The sequence below is a fragment of the Pristis pectinata genome, chromosome 21 (genome assembly GCF_009764475.1).
Source record: "Pristis pectinata isolate sPriPec2 chromosome 21, sPriPec2.1.pri, whole genome shotgun sequence".
NCBI lineage: Eukaryota > Metazoa > Chordata > Chondrichthyes > Rhinopristiformes > Pristidae > Pristis > Pristis pectinata.
Window position 1 is genome coordinate 21966344 of NC_067425.1, and position 24509 is coordinate 21990852.

Below are 24509 nucleotides of genomic sequence, written 5' to 3' on the forward strand. Positions count from 1 at the left end.
GGGTGGAGCTGGGCCTTGATTGACAGTGGTGTGTCTTCCGACCAAGTGGGGGCAGTGTTGTCACGTGACAGCCACGACCTCCGCAATACAGTTACCTCCAGATTTAACAATCCCAGTGCATTTCTGACCAGCCTGCACCTTTTATTCCATTAACTTGAACATATTCAAAGCTCTGCCATCAGGATTTCATTTATTTGCAATCCATCTGTACAGCATGGTGGTGCAGTAGTTAGTACAGCTGCCTCCCAGCTCCACAGCACTGGGTTCGATCCTGACGTTTGGCACTGTCTGTGTGGAGCTTTCACATTCTCTCTGTGCTCGTGGATTTCCTCCAAGTGCTCCAGTTTCCTTCAATATCCCAAAAATGTGCTTAATTGACTGCTGTAAATTACCACTTAGTGTTGGTTAATGGTGTAAAGAATCAAAGGGCAATTAAGTGGTGTGAGAAAGAGAGAATAAGTTGCAAGAGAACAGGGAAATGAGGAGAGACGAATGAGATTCATGGGTTTGCTCCCCAGTGGCCAGCACAAACTTGATTGGCTGAAAGGTCTCCTTCTGTGTTGTGAGATAATATGACTGCGTTGATCTACACTGGCTCCTACTCCTCAAGTTTAAAATTCTCATTTTTATTCTCAAGTTTCCCCATTGTCCCCCGTCTCTCTATAAGCACCACCCTTCACCACTCCCTCAACTCTATCCTACATGTACAGGTCAGTGTGTGAAGCCTTTTATAAACCCCCGCTGCTGGGGAAAGTCTCATTCCAACTCATGGGCCTTCTGCGTCTCTTCCAGTCACCGTTTTTGACATTTTGGAAATTCCCAGTGTTAAATGCTTCACAACTGACAGCCGTGTTTTCAGCTGCCTTCTCCCAAGCCCTCAGGAAATCCCTCCCTGAACCTCTCCAGCTCTTTAACTTCCTCTCCTCCTTTAAGGTGTTCCTCAAATTTAATTTCTTTGACCAAGTCCTGAATACTCATTCTATAGCTCAATGTCAAATTTTTTGCTTGATGATAATTTTGATTATTGTGTAACAGAAGCATTTTGCAGTTACAAGTTGCTGTTGCTGGCTTAACAAACCCTTGCCAATCCCAGGGTCTGGTCTGGATAACCAATATACAGTAGTGAGGGACATATAATTTTAGCAAGTGGCTACAGTTAGATTGAATACATAGCACTACAGCTTTAGTTTGGTCTCTCACAGCAGGTTAAACCATGTTTGCCTCTGAAGATGTTGATCGACGGGTTCCACGCACATTGGATGCACCTTGATAGAAAAGTTGATGTCCCAAATGAAGCATAACATGGACAACAGAAATCCATGATTAGTTTTATTGTGCATCCTTGCAACTAAATTTTTAATGCTTTAATTATCGATGTTCAAGGTCAGCAAAAATTCTAGCTGGAATGGAAGCAATTGCCAACAAGGGCACTTTCAGAACTTATGTCAAAGCCGATTTGATTGACAGAAATCTGTTCGTTCATTGAAAACCAATTGCGTTCATCACTGGTAAAGCAGTTGGAACTCACAAAAAAATCAAAGTTGTGTGGGATTCTCCTGAAGTTAAAACAGAGTGTTGTAGCTAAACAACTGTGGCATCACTGACATGGAAGCACATAATGGTGTCTGAAATTGGAAAGAATTTCATTTTGCTGTGTCAATCTTTCTCAGTATAACGAGCATAAACATTCACCATGGGAGAGAAAATAAACAAAGGGTCATGTCATGCTTGTGCTTGTATTCTGCAGGATTCTGCTGCAACGTCCTTTGGGAATTTGTTCTATATTTTCCACAATCCAATACTTTCATAGAGAAATACATTTTTGAACTATATGTGAAGCAGATGGATTATTGAAGACCAGAGTGGATCTGACATTGGCATGTTTGGGCATATCTTCACGGCACATCAGAAAATGAGTGATGTGTTAAGTAACTTCAGTTTTCACAAGTGAAGATGATAGACAACTTCCATACTCAGTGGTCATGAAAGGTGGGTTAATGGCATGTGCCTTAGGGAAGCTAAATCTCCAGGGGAATCAAGAGTAAAATAGGTGGGCTTTAGAGCATGTTTCCAAGTGTTTATTCCCCTGCCTTCACATGGTTGACATGAATGTGGCCCCAAATTCATTTCTTGCTCTTTGATTATTTTTTGGTTTCTCTTGGCAAAGCATAATCAGTAGATAATGGATCAGCTTCTGTATAATTCTTAGATGCTTAATCTTTCCCATTACATTCCCTTACATTTTATAGTGACTGGGATAAGCCAGTCAGTGTGGGTCACTCATCATGAGGGGGCATGGGAAGGTGGAGTGTCCTACAGCTGAAGTCATGGGTCAGGGCGAGTTCTGTGTTTGGGGGAGAGTCCAGGAACTGTTGAAATGCTGGCACACTTCTCTCAAGTATCCTGGATATTTTAACTTCCAGGCTTCACCAAGTAGCCAGATTGGCAGGCTAGATGCCTGTGGGGTGAGAAAGTCTACTTCACAAAACCAAAGATGAGGTAGGTTTAGTAATTGGGTTATGACTGAACAGGATAAGGAGAGCGGACCATGGTTATGCAAGCAAGGATGGGGCTGCTGGTGGTCTGATGGTGGTGCAGATGCTTTCCAAATGCAATTTCCAAATGACCTTGTACCTTATTGTCTACCTGCAATGCACTTCCCTGTAGCTGTGACACTTTACTCTGTACTCTGTTATTGTTTTTTACCTGTACCACCTCAATGCACTCTGTACTAACTCAATGTATCTGCACAGTGTAATGAATTGACCTGCACGATCAGTATGCAAGACAAGTTTTTCGCTGTACCTCGGTACAAGTGACAATAATAAACCAATACCAATACCAATTACAGGTTGCTTGGGGTCAGAGGTTGGTCAGGAAGAATCAGAATCAGAACCAGAATCAGGTTTTATTATCACTGACACGTCATGAAAATTGTTTTGCGACAGCAGTACAGTGCAAGACATAAAATCTGCTATAAGTTACAAAAGTAAATAAATAAGGCAAAAGAGAAATAACAAAGAAGTGTTCATGGGTTCATGGACCATTCAGAAATCTGATGGTGGAGGGGAAGATTACAGTGGTAGCAGGAGGTCATGAGTCAGACAGACCATGGATGTGAGGATGTAAGCCTTTTCTGGAGAGCTTGTTGGGTTTGGGAAAAGTCTTCTTTTTATGGGAGCACTCATAAATTCAGCCCTGCTCATTTCCATGCCTCAGATTCCCAAAGTTTGGAAAACACAGTTGATATGGATTCAAAATAGAATGACTGTGAATTCAAAATATTTAAATGGCAATCCGCTTCTTGCAGTTTCATTGGTGGTGTGCCCATTGACCATAGATTGAAGGTTTTGAAATTTAACCTCTGACCCAACATCAACCTACTGGTCTTAGTGAGCTTCAATTCAACCTTCAGACCAAAGGGAGCCAATGACAACAATCTAGTGCATCCTTGCACATAGAGTAACAATACCCACCCCCCATCCTCCTCCCCATCACCTTAAACCCTGCAGATTCATGTCATTGTGTGTATGATCAACCCAAATACTTGTTCATTTGAGTTTTACAAAAATGTTTTGCACTTTTGACTGCTTTTATAAGTACACATTTGTCAGATTCCTTCCTAAGATGGCTATCTTATAAAGGATTAAGTATGCGGCAGCAGTTATGACATTGACCTATACAGCACATGTAGCCGATTTACTTTGTTTTAGAACTGGTAAATCTAATTCTTCTGGAAGATGATCTAAATTGACTACGCCCTGTTCTCCAGTGAGCTCACATTAACACCAGAGGTCACACATAGTATTATTATGTTCAGTATGACAGAAGCAAGAAGCAGCATATACAGGTGGCTAATTAATGCTCACCAAGAGACAAATATCAGGACTCTGAAGCAGCAAGTTAATTGACAAAATGAGGCTGTGTTATCCATTGTAGGTTAATCTGCATTCATGATGCTGGGAGAGGTTTAGTGCTAATTCCAATAAGAGCTATCAAAACTGACAGCTGGATGTGGTTCTTACTGCCATTGTTGGTGTCTACACTAATGATGGAAAATATCACAAAGGACTGTAGGACAAAGACATTTTAGAATGAACAAGTGACTGAGAAATGTTGGAATCCTTGAATATCTCCACAGCATGGTTAATGTCAGCACAAATTTATCTTGCTTTATGGCCAAGGAGAATGAAGACAGATTAGACAAGAGCACTTGTATCTAGATACGATTCTTGCCTAGAATTTCATTGTCAGATGGTAATGCTAAACGCACTATATAGTAGTGTCAGCATGATGTCCTCTGCCTTTGAAATTCATTCCAGTGAATCACAGAATTGTGATTTGCTGGAATGAGGTCATTCATTCTATGCTGGGTTCTAGTAGAACAATCCAGTCAGTTCCAATCCCTTACTCTTTATGCATGACCCTGAAGATTATTCTCTCTCAATACCTTTTGAATTCCTTTCTGAAGGCCCTGATTGATTTTGCTTCCACCAACCCCACCGGCAATGAATTCTGAAAACTAACTCTGCTTCAGAAAAGTTTTTTTAACATTGCTTCTTTTCTTTGCCCAAGATGTTACATCTTTTTTCCTTACATCCTTAAACCATCCACTAATGAGAAGAATTTGCCTCTAACAACTCAGCTTTCTTTGCTCCAATTAGACCAGCAATCTCTCCAGTCTAACCTTGTACCTGAAATCTCTCATCGCTGGAATCTTGCAAGCACAGAACACTGGGCTTGTTTAGCATTACCAATAAGGGATGAACTTCCAGGCAATTGTTTTTTGGTGATGCATGGGTTTCAAAATATTAATAAAATAATTGAGGTGTTGATTAATTTTGTTTACTTGCAGCATATTGTGCATCTCAAACAAGGCCTAATGTCAGTCTAAGACTTGGCCTGGGACCTCCTCTGAGTTAATCTGGTACTTGTCTCACCCCACGGGCAGCTTGTCCATTTGAAGAATTGAATTTCAGGCTGTTTACTTCCCCAGCAGTGGAACAAATAAATCTCAGTCATCTGTGGAACAGCAGCAAGGGAGGAACTGTGACTCCTCCTGGTAATAAACTTATTTTATATTTGGTTTAAAAACCACTTTACCTTTCCAGTGACCACCTCGAATTTTAAATGGAGCAACACACAAAGGAGCTGGAGGAACTGTTGCTCCAGATTTCCAGCATCTGCAGTCTCTTGTGTCTCCATTTTAAATGGAGCAGGGCTGCTCCACTCTGAGGTGTCAAAAAAGGCCAGAGGGCATAACGCATTCACGGATAAGAGCCAAAACGCCTATCTTGGACAGCTGGCAGGAAGGCCCAAATATTGCCTGCTCTCTTTCAAGCATTCTTGAAATCCGAAAGTCAGTTCTCTTTCCTCCTATTTTAAACCAATAAATTTGGGTACAATACGGTTCAAATTCTACCATTATATTGCAAGTTCTTGACCAGATGTGAAGAACTCCAGTGGTAATGACCGGTCCATCTGTTTCCCACCCCTGCTTTTGTCTTAATTGGAAAGGAAAATGCACTGAGTGCAAAAGGAAATGAAAAGCTCAAACCAAATTGTTTCCCCCTCTGAATATGACAACTGATACCAGTATGCTGGGTATATGTCCTGCCATTAAACTCCAGCAGTCTACAGTGCAATTTGAGGAGAGAACAAGGTGGTGGACACAGAATGTCTTTTATCTGAAGAACCACAACCATAAGATCTCTGATGCCACTTTACCTCTCTGTAATGGGGAAGGGTGGCTGTGATTCTGAGCTTCAATCATAGTTCATAAATTATCAGCCAAGACTGAGCTTGTTTGTTGGCTAACTCGGAATTGCTTACTGTTACATGGGTGTTGTTTATTATAAGAGAGCTATGTTCAAACTGTGCTGTCCATCAAGTGGTTATTGCTTTAGTTTCAGTTTGTGTTGAGCATACAGCTCATTTTAATGGAATCAGAATGGTAAACATAGTGTGAAAGATGAGGTTAGTTATTGTATATGTTGTGCAGCAAGCCATCAGCAGTGTGAAGTGTCTTTTCCTACATGCCAGGCATGTCAGTAGCAGTTAATTACAGTGCTGACAGTCTTCTAAACTCACAAATAATGACACTGTGATAAATCAGTTTAAAATTAATTGCTGTAGTTCAGAAAACTATTGTTCCTGCTTATGAAAATTAATCTAATGAGTTTTGTAGTGGCTTTCTTATTTATTCATGAGTTTATATGTATAATATATATAATAATTACTTATTTATTTGTTCTCAATATTCATGCATACAAATGAGATCAGTTTTATTCCGTGACGGCTGATGTTTGCTTTCCTTCTACATTCTTTGCTTTAAGGTGATGCACTTCACAGTATGATATCAGCAAGTTATAATTGATTCTTTACTGCAGGGAATAAAGGAAACAGCAAATAAAGTTAATTTATTATTGTGTCAGCTGGAACAGAAGAGAAAGCTGAGATTGCAAAACAATCAGCAGTTTTTCTTTCGCTTAGCTAGTCTGTTATGATTCAAAGGATTGCTGCATTTTACTTGTTTCAATTGCTCCTGTCTGCAAGAAAGAAAGGACTTGTTTTTATGTAACACCTTTCACATCCCTTTCATCTTCTCCTGAAGTACCTTACAACCAATCATGTACTTTAATATTGTAGTTACTTCTGTAATGGAGACATGCAGCTGCAAGTTTGCACACCACATATTCACTCAAGCGTCTTTAAGGAATCATAAGCATGTAGAAGTTCTCCTGCAAAAATAAACTGATTTCATACTTCTTACCTTTACTGAAGGTGATAATTTTACTTTGAAATTCTTTGTTTTTCCCAATCATTTGATGCAACATCACTGTATTAGGGAAAAAGTGATTGAGACTTAATAATTTTTACTTACATTTCTAGTTTGCATATTGCAGATATATACTACCATGTACATGGTGGATGCTACAAACCAGAGATTCTACCTCCTTAGTTAATTTTATAGGGATTGGGGGATCAGGCAGGCAGTGAACTTAAAAATAGAAGACTAACCATAATCTTATTGAATAGTAGAGCCAGCTCATAGGCAAAGTGGCCTATTCGGCCCTTATAAATGTATTCTGAGGCACAACATCAGTCTCTCAAAATTCTAAACATTTTGCATATAACACAATACAATCTTCTAAAAGCTTGAAGCTGCAATACATACAGGTTTGAGGTAACAGAAATACTCTTTGATATTGTGACTTGGACTGCACATTCTACTAATCATTTATATAATTAAAAGGCTTGCTTCAAGATTATATGTGTACTCTCCAGAAATATGCATTACATTTTACTCTTGAAGGCATCATAGATTTAAAGTATATGAGATATTTGCAAATGATTAGCTTAGTAAACCAATAAATTAAATAAATGTGAAGTACACTTGCCAAATGTACAAAATATTAGAGTCATGGAGTCATAATGCATGGAAACAGGCCCTTCAGCCCAACTCGTCCATGCCGACTGTGCTGTCCAGCGAGCTAGTCCCATTTGCCTGTGCTTGGCCCATTGCCTTCTAAACTTCTCCTATCCATGTACTTATCTAGATGGCTTTTAAATGTTGCTAATGTGTCCACTTTAACCACAGTTTCTGGAAGCTCATTCCAAATATGCACCATCCTTGTGTGATGTCCCTTTTAAATCTCTCTCCTCTGATCTTAAACCTCTGCCCTCTTGTTTTTAGCACCCCCTCCCTGGGAAAAAGACTATGTACCTATACCTTGTCTATACCCCTCATGATCTTATATGAAATGTTTGACTATTTTGAAAAATCCAGACTGCTCACTCTACTTTCAATTAAAGTACTTTTTTTTCCCCAGGCTGCTTCTTCAAGTTAAAACAAAAGATAATCATTTGGTTAAAAGGTGAGAAAACAATTCATGGGACCATTATTTTGAATGTAACATTTAAAGAGCAACTTATCACATTGATGTTTCATGGTGACTTGAAGTGCTACAGATTTGAAAGGTTGAACTGGAGAAATATAATTAACCGCTGACATTTTTGTGCAGCCAGTAAGATATCCCTGGTTTTTGACCTGAAAAATAGGCTTTTTCTTTTTTTGTTGTTGGAGGACTCTCAGAGAAAAATGGAGATGAGTAACACATCTTAACTCACAGTAAACACTGATTTAGTCAGAGCTTATTCCTTAGGAACATTTTAAAGCACAAATCAGCATTAACAATGTATACCTAAAGTATTCAAGGATGTCCTTCAAATTGTATAGCTTTCTCATCTAAGGCAAGATTTCTGTTCTACAAAGCTTTCTGTTTCTCTAAAGCTTTCATAAAATGATTTTATGAAAAACATCTGTATGGTTTAGTTACCAAAACTACGCAGAGAAAATTGATGGATGGTAAGTGCCCTTACAATATAACATTGTATGCTCCAAGTGGATGGGACTCTCCTGGCAGTGTGTTTTAGAAAAGTCTGCATATAAGGCTAGACACAACGGATATGGCTGGATAATTCCACTGACAATCGAGATTGGTGACTACTCTGCTCTAAATAGCTGTGGTTAATTTTAAGCACATAAGTTATATGGGACTATCCTCCACTCCCTGCATTTTTTCAAGTAAATTACCTCGCATTAATTGCAAGAATTTGCTGTAGTTTCTGTTTTTAAATCTTTAAATAGATCTGTTTTCGAGTGAATTGATACAGTTTGCTGAATGATATACTGTTTCCTGTGAATTGTATGCTCCAGCCACAATTTGGTATTGTGAATAAATAGTCTGTCAATAAAGTCTTTCCCAAGGGACCCAATTGCTCCCCTTTCTAGTAAGAGCAGTTTTACCAACTCTCTGAACAAACTGAGGGGAAATATACATTACCTGCAGCCAATTTATAAAAGCATTCATAAAAAAAAATCATGGTTATAATTACAGGATAGCCAGCCGTTGCACAGTGGAAGTGTGTTCCACCTTTCCTGAGCTCAGCCACTGAGAGGAAAGGTTTAAGGTGATGGACAATTGTTAACTGTCTTCTGTGATACAGGTCACTTGGCACTCAGTGATTTAATAATGTAACTCATTATTTATTTAAGATTAGGTGTACATATGGATGTATTCTTAATATCTTTATTACTCCTGCATTACACTTTTTAATATCTTCTTCAACTGCTGGCTGTAACCTTGACAATGTTAAATACATGAGGCAACTTTGGGTATATTTATTTTAGTCTTCAAATATTTCTGACACAATATTAATCCAGATATGGAATCTACAGTCTGGTTTGCAGATGAAGTGTTTATCTTGAAGGTGGAATATCTTATGAAATCCATAACAATTTTTATTAAGTTGCTGAAACAGCCATGTTGCTTTTGTTAGGTTTTCCTCCTCTCTTCCATCAGGTTGAAAAATCTTTTTTTAAAATTCAGTCATTGTTGGTGACATGAGCATCATAGGCAAGGCTTCTATTTATTTTCCACCCTTAATTGTCCTTGAGAAGGTGATAGTAAGCCTTTTGAGTCAAGTCTTTCTTGTGAAGATCCTCCTACAATGCTTGAATGGGAGGTTGATAAAGGCATGGCAGGGCTGGCAAGGTAGTTGGGTTATTGATGCTACCACCAATCCTTCTTCTCAACCAATGAGATTCAAGGGCAAAGGAACAAAAAGATAGTAAGGGTAATAGACACAGAAAGGTAAGGAGGGAAGATAGTATACTTAGGCTGTTAAGCATGTTCTACGTTTTCACAAAACGTAACAATCGCAAGCAATATGAGCAGAAATTCAGCTCCTTGAGCCTGCTCTGCAATTCAATAAGCTCATGTTCAACCACAATTCCAATGCTTTGACCTGAACAAACACCACACGATTCCCCTAGCAACCATAACGCTTCCCGAAGATGATTTCTAAGAAGTAACCTCAGAAAGGATTTTGATTATGTAGCAATTTCTTCGAAACTTAACTTGTATCTGACCTTGTTGCTCCCACACACATTAACACTATTTGTAAAACACTGTGGTGAGTTCAAAACATATTTTCTGAACAAATGCAACAATTTTTTTGAAATTCATATGGAGCTTGTGTGTGAGCTGACACCTTCAAATGATGAACAGCAGAATTTCACAGATCCGTGAATCTCTGGAAATCTACAGGCAATTCCTCATCACAAATTTCTGGATGATTTAGTCACTAATATCAGTGTGTACATTAAATTTGTCTTATCCTGCCTGTATATTCTGGTTCAATATTTCGCTTGGTGTTGAGATTGGGATATTCTTTAGCATAATCAAAGAATACTGAATGTTTAACTTTTGTAGGACTGAAATTTTTCCCATGCTTCAAGGAAAAGTACTGAAAGAGATCAACTACAGAACTGGAGCCTTAATTTTCAATCACTCATATGCCTGTTCAGGGATCCCACACTGCAATGAAATATCATTTTATTAAAAATTAAAGATATTTAAATATACATAAGAATGCCTTGATTTGTACAACAAGGTATTTTTAAAATATTAACAGCATTTCAACATGATGCAAGCGTGGTTGGGTAACATTATTCAATAACATTCTGGGGAATGACATGTCCTCAAAATCAATTAAGATCCTATCACTGTATGAATCTAGAAAATAGGAGCAGGAGAAGACCAATTGACCCTTCAAGTCTGCTCCTTCATTCAATAAATTTTGTCTCATATTCAATCTTAATACTTTCCCACTCAACTCCAATATCTTCTGATCCCCTTAATAGTGCAAACTCTGTCTGTCTGAGCCTTGAAAACAGTCACAAGCTGAGCGTCCACAGTCCCTGATTCAAGATCTCTTTGACTGAAGAAATTTCTCCTCATTTCAGTCCTAAATGGGGAACCCCTCATCCTATGATGTTGTTCTAGAGGTCTGGACTGCCATAACACAGGAATCAGTCTCCCATTTAGGTCCAAGCAGAATCTGACATGTTTCAATGATATCATCTTTTATGCTGTTAAATCTGAGAAAGCAGAAGCTATTTTATTCAATTTCTCCTCATAACACATGCCTTTATCCCAAGAATCAACCTACTGGTATACTGCCTCCAGGACTACTAAATCTTGCCTTAGATGTGGAGATTAAATCTTCACACAATGCTACAGGAAACAAAATAACCATAAAATTAGAAATATCAGTTTTGTCGATGAAATCTTCATGATTGCATAAATTTTAATTGAACTGTCACTTAAGTAAATGCATTAATTCAATAATTTGCATTATAGAAGGCTTTTGAAACAGTTTTGTCATGTGGCTTCAAATTTTGTAGCAGTGTTAAAATTACCATCAGCATTCCAGTGCAATACTCATAATGAAGTTTCTTATGGTGACATTAATGTTTTCAACAAGTTGGGTTGCTCTCAAAGATAAAATAATGGGAAACTGCTAACACCCACGGTGCAATTGACATTCAAGGATCATTACACAGTTGCACTCAACACGGCAACACAATGTGTCGGATTTAAAGGGGACAACTGGTATTTTCCCATGTAAGTGCAAGATTTCCATACGTGCATGTGCAAACACTAGTTTGAAGCTTGCTGGCAGATAATTGTTGACAAATTCCCAACTGCGTTAGATAAGATAAGATATCTTTATTAGTCACATGTATATTGAAACACACGGTGAAACGCATCTTTTGCGTAGATGGCACCAACAGAGCATGCCCACAACTTCCTAACCCGTACGTCTTTGGAATGTGGGAGGAAACCGGAGCACCCAGAGGAAACCCACGCAGACAAGGGGAGAACATACAAACTCCTCACAGACAGTGGCCGGAATTGAACCTGGGTCGCTAGCACTGTAATAGTGTTACAATAACCGCTACACTACCGTGCATTCTGACTGTTCATGAAAATGCAATGAAACTGAGACAATTCCATTGAAGAACCTGCATCCAGTGAGGTCTGCAACAGAGAGTTCTTCTCCAATGATTTCAATGGATTAAAACAGTAGTGATGGACTAATCCAATGCTAATATTTTCTGATTTTTTTCCTTGTTTGATTTGATGTAAATATTTTTAATCATTTTAAATGTTTTAGTTATTTACTCTTTTTAAAATTTTTAATGATTTTTCTATGTTTGAGTATTATAATCATTTTGGAATGTTTCTGAATGTTTATCAATGCCTCTCTTTACTCGTAGAGTTGTGAATCTTCAGAATTCCTGACCCCCTATGGACACATCAGGTACATTCAAGGATGAGATTGAAAGATCTTTTGGACAGCAAGAGAATCAAGGGAAAAGGGGATTGGGTGAGAAAGTGGATTTGATTTAAAGATCAGCAATGATCTTACTGAATGGAGGAGGTTTGGATGGGCCACATTACATCTTCCTGCCCTTTTTCCTTTATTCTCATTCCATGAATTGATTTCATTAAAAAAAATCTGAAAATGTCAGAATAGCACTTTGTAAAACATTTATAAATGTGCTTGAGTTGTTTAAATAATGTTTAAAAAAAGGACTGCGAGTGAAAAGATTGTCAGAATATAGTTACACAATTTAGTTAATTTTAATATATAAAAATATTTATACATTGCAAGATGCTGAAGCTTCTAAGGGTTTTGTCTGTGTTGACAAATTCTGCTCTTCAATGATTTTGGAGCTGTTACAACAGAACAGCTTTAACAGTGAACTTGATAAAATTAGCACTGGGAGAAGGAGAATGTTTGACTTTATGAATGCAGAAATTCAAAAGTCTTCACTATCTGGATGGCTGTTAAAGAGTCCAGAGTGAGTTTACATAGTTTTCATCAGAGTCCCAGAGGGCTTTAGTCTATAGCAGAAAACTATCTGTAATTCAGCTGTAATTGGTGTTGACTGTGCATCGTCCCCCCAGGAAGCCATAAAGAATAGATGGAATGGGAGAATAAATTGGTATACTGGCATGCTAGAAGAGCTTACTGAAGCAGGAGTCAAAGCAATGTTCTACATTATATTTTACCTGCTGTATCCAAAGTGGGAGATGTACAGCATAAAATCTGCACAAAGAAAGTAATTCCATTTTGCAGAATCCCAACAGAAAAATCTAACCTAAATTACTGTTGGCAAGAAAGCAAATAAACAATAGACAAGAGGGAGTATTAATATTTATTTTAAGAGGGAGGTAAAGTTGAATGAAAAGGCTATAATGGAATTTTCTTTGCTTTTATCTCATTTTTGTTCACCCTAAAATTGCTTGGAGAATAACAAAATGAAGCTTGTTATGGTCTTGCTACTTATAGTAGAAAGTTTGTTTCAAAAGTTGCTGAGAGAATGGTATCCCTGAATCAGCCCTGATAATTGGATGTAGATGTACGGCATAGATGGCATAAATCATGAGGAGAATTGGTCAGTCTGAGCAGTCATTGTTGGCTCCATCACTAAAAACCACCTACTTCCACCTTTAGTATCATAGAATCAATGCAGAAGGTGGTCATTCAGCCCATTGGCTCTGAAAAGATCGATCCCATTATCCTTATTCCGCAGCTCTTTCTCCACAGCCCTGCAAATTATTCTGTCTCAACATTGCCAGGATCCAATTTTGCCTTGGTTTAGCTGCTGCTAAAACCCTATTCTGCACCTTTATTACTGCTAGACGTGATTACTCCAATGTTTCCCTGTACAGTTGTCCACGTTCCACAGTCATTAAAGTTATTGCTGAGAACTCAGACAATTGCATTCATGGGGACACAAGAGAGACTGTAGATGCTGGAAATCTGGAGCAACACACACAAAATGCTGGAGGAACTCAGCAGGTCAGGCAGCATCAATGGAGGGAAATGAACAGTTGACGTTTTGGGCGGAGACTCTTCATCAGGACCCCAATTGCATCCTGTTTCACACTAAGTCCTTTTGACCCATCGCCATTTTGCTTGTTGAGCCACATTTGTCTCCCAGTTTAGCTTGACTTGGTTTAAAAAATAATTATCCTTGTTTTCAAATCTTTTAGTGGCCTTACCCCTCCTTATAGCTGTAAACTTTTCCCCAGCATCCTTCACTTCACCATTCTCAATTGCTCCACAATTGGCATTTAGGCGGCAATTACCCGTTCCAAATAGAGTCCCAGACCAGCTGTCAGTTGTGGCAGGACTTATACACTATACCAGGCCATAAAATGATGTCGGGCAGCATAGTTAAGAACAGCGCATCCCTTGCTGATGAGCTTAACACATTCTATGCGCATTTTGAACAGAAGGGTAGTGGATTGTCACCACCCACCCTGACAGCCTCCAATGCAACTGAATCCCCGTGGTCATCGCTGACGATGTAAGATCGGTCTTCTGGAGAGTGAACCCAAGGAAAGCATCTGGCCTAGATGGTGTCCCTGGTTGTGTGCTCAGATCTTGTGCTGATCAGCTGATGGGGGTATTTGTAGACTTATTTAACTTCTCCCTGCTTCAATCCCACCTGTTTTAAGAAGACCACTATCATCCCGATACCGAAGAAAAACAAGGTAACATGCCTTAATGACTACCAACCAGTGGCTCTGACATCCACCATCATGAAGTGCTTCGAGAGGCTGGTCATGGCACGCTTTAACTCCAGCCTACCAGACAACCTTGACCCACTGCAATTTGCCTACCACTGAAACAGATCTATGGCGGATGCCATCTCCTTGGTCCTACATTCATCACTGGAGCATCTGGACAGTAAAGACACCTACGTTAGACTATTGTTTATTGATTACAGCTCTGCCTTCAATACTATAATTCCAAGCAAACTTATCACCAGACTCCGAGACCTAGGACTCAACACCTCCCTCTGCAACTGGATCCTTGACTTTCTGACCAACTGACCATAATCAGTAAGGATAGGCAGCAAAATCTCCAGCACGATTATTTTCAACACTGGTGCTCCACAAGGCTGCGTCCTCAGCTCGCTACTCCACTCCCTATGTACTCATGACTGCGTGGCCAGATTCTGCTCTAACTCCATCTACAAATTTGCAGATGATACCACCATAGTGGGCTGTATCTCAAATAATGATGAGTCAGAGTACAGAAAGGAGATAGAGAGCTTAGTGACATGGTGTCATGACAACAACCTTTCCCTCAATGTAGGCAAAACAAAAGAGCTGGTCATTGACATCAGAAAAGGGGGCAGTGTACATGCACCTGTCTACATCAATGGTGCTGAGATCGAGAGGTTTGAGAGCTTCAAGTTCCTAGGAGTGAACATCACCAGTTGCCTGTCCTTGTCTAACCACATCGACACCACAGCCAAGAAAGCTCACCAGCACCTCTACTTCCTCAGGAGGCTAAAGAAATTTGGCATGTCCCCTTTGACACTCACCAATTTTTATCAATGCACCATAGAAAGCATCCTATCTGGATGCATCACGGCTTGGTATGGCAACTGCTCTGCCCAGGACTGCAAGAAACTGCAGAAATTTGTGGACATAGCCCAACGCATCACGGAAACCAGCCTCCCCTCCATGGACTCTGTCTATACTTCTCACTGCCTTGGTGAAGCAGCCAGCATAATCAAAGACCCCACCCACCTGGGTCATTCTCTCTTCTCTCCTCTCCCATCAGGCAGAAGATATAGGAGTTTGAGGGCACATACCACCAGGCTTAAGGTCAGCTTCTGTTCCACTGTGATGAGACTATTGAATGGTTCCCTTATACGTTGAGATGGACTCTTGACCTCACAATCTACCTTGTTTGACCTTGCACCTTATTGTCTACCTGCAATGCACTTCCCTGTAGCTGTGACACTTTACTCTGTATTCTGTTATTGTTTTTTATCCTGTACTACCTCAAAGAACTCTGCACTATCTCAATGCACTGTGTAATGAATTGATCTGTACGAACGGTATGCAAGACAAATTTTTCACTGTACCTCGGTACAAGTGACAATAATAAACCAATATCAATACCATTACACCTTTACCTCTCTAAAGTTCTAGAATTCTGAACTTCTCAACCTTTCCACTTTTCCCTTCAGCAAGATGTTCCTCAAAACTTGCTGATAAAACTGCAAAAGAAGACAGCTTCTGTGGAAAGAGAAACAGAATCAACATTTCAAGTTGAATATCCTTTATCAGGGAGAGAAGGAAAACAAAGCTATCATATTTTCTCTTTTTTCTAGTGCAGATGAAGGGTCTTTGACTTGAAATGTGAACTCTGTTTCTCTTTCCACAGAAGCTGCCAGACATATTGACCACTGCCATCATTCTCTGTATTTCTTTCAGACATCCATCATCTACATTTTATTTTCTGATCAACCCTTTGTTAACCAATCCGAAAAGGCAGGATCAAGCTCTGATTGAGACAGCCGTTCTGCAGGGATATCTATGTCTCTGTTCTATTACTGGACCCAGACTGTGCTATGCTGGATACACTTTGCATCTAGCCCGTCAACTTTACACTAGTCATAGCTGGCATGCAAACAGCAACTCTATTGAGCAGAAAGCAGGCACCAACCTTCACTAATAAAGCAAATTCAGGTTTCATTTTAAGTTTATATTTCACGTTATACTTAAATGTTTTACTTGCGGTAGCTTGACATAGCTTAATTAATTTTATTATTTTGTCTTTAATTATTTTTAAGTCTTTTTAAAATTATTTAAATTCAAAATATCATTGACACTTAAAAATAGTGCAAGTACCTTAGATAGCAGGAATTCTTAAGCTCCGCTGCCAGAAGCCTCCATCTCCATCCACTAGCACCCTTCAGCATGCCTGTCTGTGTTGTAACAGCAGATAAGATGGATGTCCTATGAGCACAGAAGCCAAATCCAGTCAAATGGTTGCATTAAGCATCACTTGACCTATTTTCTCTTTGACTTTGGGTAAAATTTTGTTTGCTAATATTCCTTGAGATGTTGTATTACATAAAAGACAAATCTCTGAATGCAAGCTGTTATAAAGTATTTGATCAGCAAGCAATAGTGGCTGAAAGGATCTCAAACACTGAAGGTGCATAAACTATGCCTGGGACCAGACCTACCACACCTAAGTCATTTACATAGCTGGAGAGTAATGAGGTTCAGGTTTAGCATGGGTACAATGACGGGGGGTTTGTGCCTGGGTCATGAAACATTGAATTCAGACAGCAGAACTGACTACCCTTAATTTTTGTGCCATTGTGTGTGGCCAGGCAATCAGAGGTAATATTTCAGGAGTCAATTGTTAAGCCATCCACTGCTACATTAAGCATGAAAACACTATTAAACCTTCTTTTGAACACACTCATGAGAGATCAGCAGGTCATTTTTGGAGCCAGTGAGAGATTTTAACATTTCTGGGATGTGCAACTGTGCACATGAAAAAAATCATGTGCCTAGCAACCATTGCTACGCTGTCCTGAACAAGAAGGTCTAATTATTCTCCCAACATGCAGCTTTGTGTGAGTGTAAACCAGAGAACATGTCACAGGATTAATAACAAGGGATTTGCAACAGTGAACTAGATGTAATGTACTCACTAACCGAGTTCCCCTGTTCATGTTAAAAGGTAGTTACTATTACATTGTAATACCATAGGCTAAAATTAGGAAACTCCTTCAGTGAGAAGTACGAAAGGACAGGTCATGTGCCGAACCTTCTTAAGATGGAGACCCCTTGTCAAACTCCCTCTGACGATAAGGATCATCACTTTCCACGTGCATGACTTTCCGTGTCTTTGGGGCCAACTCTCAGCAAAAGCAGAGAACGATGATGACATTCCTGCCTGCAGGACAGCGGCACAGATTTTGGCCAGCTGAGGAGCAGGGTTTTTGAAGAAGAAGAACTCATCTCTGGTACTAAGCTCATGGTCTAGTGAGCAGCAGAGATCTCAACCCTCTTGTGGGATCTTGGGCATGGACAACCCACAGCGGGTGGCTCAAAGTACCAGAGAAGTTCCATCAACACTGCCTCCACAAAATCCTCCAAATCCAGTGGTGGAATAGATGGACCTATGTCAGCATTCACTCTCAGGTCAACATACCCAGCATGGAGATTCTGATCACACTTGACCAACTCCAGTGGATGAGCCACATCTTCTGTGTGTCTGACAGATGACTCCTGAAACAATTGGCTTCCATCATGGCAAGAGATGGAGGAAACACTACATGGATGTTGTCAAAGCCTCCTTGAAAACATTGTAACATCTTCTTCGACTGATGGGAACCCCTGGCCTGTGATTGTACAAAATGGAAAGGCATTGAGCACCAGCCAGAAGTCTCCACAATGGGAACGTGCAGGGACCATTTGCAGAGGAAGTTCTGCATAATATCTTTAATAATCCATTCATTCATCAAGCATCTTATACCCCACCCCTGATGATTCGTGGATCCCACACCTCAGAAGCCACAAAACTGGTGGAAGCAAGTAATCCTCAAACCCAAAGGTTGGCCTAAGAAGGAGAAAATAGCAAAATACTGCAAATACTGAAAATCTAAAATAAAAATAGAAAACGCAAGAAATTCTCAATGATTCAGTCAGTGTATTTGGAGAGAGAAATGGAGTTAATATTTTGGGTCAATAAGCTATCATCAATGCAACGTCATTAATCTGAAAAATTAGCTCTTATTTTCTCTCAACTCGTGTCCTGACCTGTTGGTATTCTTTGCCTTTACTGCTTGCCAAGGAGAGCATTGCAATTTTGGACAGAACACAGTGGTGCAGCCAGCAGAGCTGCTGCCTCACAGCTCTAGAACCAGGGTTCAATCCTGACCTCCGGTAATATCTGGGTGGATCTCCCCACAACCCATTTCCTCCCCCAGCCCGTACATTAATCACCACTATATTTTTGGGCAGGCACATTAGTGTAGCAGTTAGTGTAACGCTATTACAGCGCCAGCGACCCGGGTTCAATTCTGGCCACTGCCTGTAAGGAGTTTGTATGTTTTCCCCGTGTCTGCGTGTGTTTCCTCCGGGTGCTCCGGTTTCCTCCCCCATTCCAAAGACGTACGGGTTAGGAAATTGTGGGCATGCTATGTTGGTGCCGGAAGCGTGGCGACACTTGCGGGCTGCCCCCAGAACACTCTACGCAAAAGATGCATTTCACTGTGTTTTTCGACTTACATGTGACTAATAAAGATATCTTATAAAAGAATTATTTAGTCCAAGCCATATTAAGGGGTTGCTCCTCCATTTCCCCCAAATGCAGAAGTGTTCTTTCTTTAGGTTTAGACAAAGCTTGCTTTAGAAATATAGAAGCATAGAAAAATAGGAACAGCAGTAGGCTGTTCATCCCATGGAGTCTGCTCCATCATTTAATACCATCACGGCTGATCCTCCATCTCAATCCCAAATTCCTGCTCTGTTCCTGTAATGCCTGATGCCATTTCTGTTTGGGAACCTGTCCATCTCTTTCTTAAATATATTCAGAGACTTGTTTCCACAGCCTTCTGTATTAAAGAATTCCACAGGTTTGCACTCCTCTGAGTGAAGAAATTTCTTGTCTGCTCTTTCTGAATGTCTTACCCTGTATCCTGAGACTGTGGCCCCGGTTCTAAAATCCCCAACCAGGGGAAACATCCTCCCAGTCAAGAGCTGTTTTTCAGGATGTTTAATCTAACAACACTTCTTGAAACCTGGAAATGATGGCTTGTTCAGGCAGCTACATGTCAACACAATGTTGTTTGTTGTCACTCATAAATAATTGAAACCTGTGTTTTACAGATGTGGTATCCAAGTTACCTGTATGCAAACACACTTCTAGGTCTCTGTGCACAGGTGTGTGTCAACATTATGTTAATCAGTCATTATAGATTTTGTTGCATTGTGCTGAATTCTATTGAATGAAATGTAAAATCTGTTCTGAGTTGGTTAATCGCAAGTAGAAATATGAGAAGCCACCAAAGTAGATGTTGAATCTTTATGCAGTATGGCTTTGGTGTACATTCTGTTGAGTTTACAGCTGCCAATAGTTAATGCCATCAAGTTGCTGGATTCGTGCAAACAGCTAATAACAAATTTCAGCTTGGTTTCATGCTGTGTATATTGTGGTGGTTGGTCCAAAGCCTACAGATGTTCAGTTTCTAGGCATACATGTGAAAATTGAATGAAGAACTGTCAGCGTCGAAGGGTTTGAGCCTGAGCCTTCAGGACAGATGAGGAAAGTGGAAACATGAACCAAACCAATAGATAAAATGGAAGTGATTGCAATCAAACAGCTGCAGATGTTGGAGATCCGAAAGCAAAACAGAAAATTGCGGACGTGCTCAGCAGTTCAGTGGGGAGAGAAGCAGAGAAGACGTTTGGGGTCAAGGAACTTTCACCTCAGCTAGGAAAGTGAGAAGACAAGTTGCAGAGAGGGGGTGGTGTGTCGAGAACAGCAAATTTCTGTGATAGGGTATGGGCAAAGCTGTCAAGGAAACAAATACGAGAAAAACAGACAGTTGGAGGGGGAGAGGTAAAAAGAAACAAATTGAAACAAAAAGGTACAGAGAGAGGGAAAGAAGGGGGTAGTTATCTGAAACTGTTAAACTCAATATTATTTCTCATCCTTCCCACGACCTATTTGTTCCACTGCCATCTGGCAAGCGGTACCGGAGCATCCGGGCCAGAACTACTAGACTGTACAACAGTTTTTCTCCCCCAGGTTGTCAGGCTCCTGAATACGCTGGAGGCAGTTTCACACAAATGCCGCGTCAAAAGCCCTGGATTGCACAACGGCGTATAAGAACTTTGGCTGTTGCTGAATATGTTTATACATTTAGTGCGCACACTGAGTTCTGTATTTTCGTCTTCCAACTCGGTTTTGCACTAACCCTGCACTAATTTTGTATTCTGTATATATCGTTTTTTGCACTATTTGTTTATTGTACGTCCTCTGTTCTATGTATGTCCTCTGTTGTATGAGTCTGGGGGAAACGACTTTTCGTTCCTCTATGTGCTTTTTATAGCATATGGGTGAATGACAATAAAGTAATTTGAACTTGAACTTGAACTTGAAGTCCTGAGGCTATAATGGATGGAAGATGAGGTCTTGTTCCTTGAGCTTACATTGGGCATTATTGAAGCAATGGAGGAGATTGAAGACAGAGAGGGAATGGGACACCCTTGCCGACAATGGAAATATTGTGCAAAGGGGTCAACCAATCTGCATTTATTTTCCAGTGTACAGGAGACCACATTGTGAACATCGAATGCAGTACATGAGATTGGAAGGAATGCAAGTGAATCAGTTCTTCTCTTGTAAGGACTGTTTGGGCTCCTTGGCGATGGGAAGGGAAGAGATAAAAATGCAAGTATTGCATGTCCTGTGGTTGCATGGGAAAATGTCCTGAGAAGGGGAGTAATTGGCGGAGTTGGGACAACAGACCAGGATGCTGTGAAATGAGCATTCCCCAAAGAATACTGAACAGGGAGCAGAGGGGGAGATGTGTCTGGTGATGGAATCCCATTGGAAGTGGAAGAAATTATACAGGATGAATGTGGAGCCTAGTGGGATGGAAGGTGAGGACAGGGGGAACCCCATCCTTACTCTGGGTGGGAAGAAAAGCACTGACAGTGGAAATGCAGGAAAAAGAGAAGGTGTGGTTTAGAGAAAACCACGGTTCAGGAAAGGAGGAGATATCTCAAAGGCACTGGTGTGGAAAGCCTCGACATCAGAACTGATGTGTCAGAGGTGGAGAAACTAGAAAAATGAATAGCGTCCTTACAGGATGCCAAGTGGGAGAGGTCTATTCAAGGTAACTGTGGGAGTTGGTGGGCTTATAATGGATATTATTAGTTAAGCTATACCCTGAAATAGAGACATCAAGAAAGAAAAGGAAAGAGCCAGAGATGGACCATGCGAAAGTGAGAGCAGGTTGGAAATTAGTGGCAATGGTAATTACATTTTGGAGTTCTGTAGCAGTGCAGCAAGCAGCACCAACACAGTCATCAAAGTCATTGAGAAAGAGTTGAGGGAGAGCTTCAGAACAAGACTGAAGTATAGACTGTTCCATGTCTCCAACAAAGGGATAGGCAGAGTCTGGGTCTATGCAATTCCATAGCTACACCCTTGACCTGGAACTTGAGCTGAAGGACAAGTTGTTTAATGTTAAAACAGGTTCAACCAGGTGAAGGAGAGTGGACCTTAAATCGAGTCCTTCATCGTTTGTTCCACGGCAACACATACTGTAGATAGCTGTTTTTGTTGGTTAGCAGAGCTTATTTTGGAAAGCTGCTCTATCATTCTGTAAGCATGCAGCAATGTGTCCACAACTAGCAATTAGTTAATGGTGAAATTGAAGCACCATAATGTTAAAAGCAGGTTATAAAGCATCTTTATATTGACAAAAAAATTTAAAAGACAGGATTAGGCCATCCTAGTCTTTCTGATCATTAGGCAGTAATAACAACTGTTGGGAGCTAGAACTTTTTTTTAAGTAAAACATGTTGGACATGCTTGATGAGTTTTAAATGTTTATTGGTAAAATTGGGGCTGCTGGGAATACATAATTAGGATTACTACATAATGAGATGTATGAAGTCCCATCGGATGTTGTTATAGTATTGAGAAAGCCTGTGGCAAACAGCAAATTGTCCAAATTTTGAAAGCAGTTCTGAAAAACTGGCATTTGCAGAAACATGAGTGACTTGTGGTTTAATTCCATTGAGTTTTGGCTATCATTTTCTCTATGTAGATTAGTATTAGATGAAATCACCCAGTGGTTATCATTTACACTATACAAAAACCACACATTTTTGAATCACAATAAAACATAAAATGAATGGCTTTTCATTACTCATTCCTGAAGTAGATTTCAAGTGAGCATCTAGCCAGAATAAAGTTCAAGGAGTTTTAGATGCAAGTGATGGAATTGCTGGTGAGAAGGGAACATATTGGCCAAGCCTGATGCAAACCATTGAGGTTTGGTCTTTTCACAAGGACCCATTACTGCACTTTCAAAGCAATTGAGCAATATAAGAAAATCTTCAATGGCCGATTTGAATTCACAATTGACTGCACAGTGATGGTGCAATGAAAGAAGCTAAGAACTTTAAATACTCACCATGGAAAATTTACAGCCTGGAAATTCAATGATGCCATGCCTGCTTTTTGGGCACCCAATGGGTACCTGAGCCTCCAATATACAGACAGGAAGCACACATGTCCATAATGAAATAGTAATGCTGCAGCTGTCCTGTATGTAAATTAATTTAAAAAATGATGTAGAGGGTTGTTGCCTATAATACGTGTAAAGCTTTTTGCTTACAGATTGGCCCAGGACTCTGTGTGATTGGGGCCCTCTGTGCTATTGGCTTAGTAACCAGAGTTGACCTTCATTCAGGAAAAGTTAGCTTTCATGCAGCACAATAAGTGGTCCGTGGTCATCCTCCTACTCCTTACACCTACCAATTCTGCTCACTACTCGTTCCCTCCCAATCACCCACACTTCAATGGCCTTCCTCCTTTTGATTGTATTGTGATGGAGTTGGCAGAGTCTACAACCCTCTGCAGCCTCTTGCGATCCTGTGCATCGGAGCCTCCATACCAGGCAGTGATGCAACCGGTCAGAATGCTCTGCACCATACATCTATAGAAATTTGCAAGAATCTTTGGTGACAAATCTCTTCAATCTCCTAACAAAGTAGGGATACTGGCATACCTTCTTCACCATTGCATCAATGTGCTGGGCCCAGGATAGATCCTCTGAGATGTTGACGCTCTGGCACTTGAAGCTGTTCACCCTTTCCACTGGTGACCCTTCAATGAGGACTCGTGTGTGTTCTCTCAACTTCCCTTTCCTGAAGTCCACAATCAATTCCTTGGCCTTGCTGACGTTGAGTGAGAGGTTGTTGTTGCGACGCCACTCAACTGGCCAAACCATCTCACTCCTGTGTGGCTTTTTGTCACCATTTGAGATTTTACCAACAACAGTGGTGTCATCTGCGAATTTATAGATGGTGTTTGAGCTGTGTTTAGCCACGCAGTCATGAGTGTAGAGAGAGTAGAGCAGTGGGCTAAGCATGCATCCTTGAGGTGCACCTTTTTTGTTTGTCGGCAACACAGGCGAAATTTACTGGAAATTCTTTCAAATATTCTGCTCAGATCTATCCCTCAGCTACCAGCACTAATTCAAATAGTCTGGCTGTTGACTGCAAACTCTTCTTGTGTACAAATTGGCTGCTAGGTTTCTTGCATTAGAACAGTAACTAGATTTCAAAAAAACACTTTCATTGACATTAATCACTCAATGTTCTGAGGTTGTGAAAGGTGCTATAGAAATGCAAATCTTCAATTTTCATTTTAAGTTTATTGTTCTGTATGGACACAAGATCTTTATAGGATGTCTTCTTTATAAGTTTTTATTTGCTCTCAAATCTGTTTTTATCCTTAATTTCCACTTTTTGAATTTTACATATTCTTCATATTAACCATAGTATTCACTTTTCCTATCTGTTCTGTTATACTGAATGCTTCCTTTAATTTCAGGTCTGATCTAATCTCACTTTTCTTTCATGAAACACAGCCTTCTCTATACTGTCTTTTATTTCTCTGGCTGCAATATGATTTGTACGCTTTCTGTTTTTAGTGTAATAATACCCATTGTTATTTACAGTTAGCTAATTTTTCCAGCCATTTAATCTGGGTCAGTCCCCTTATAGTCTCGATTTAATTTG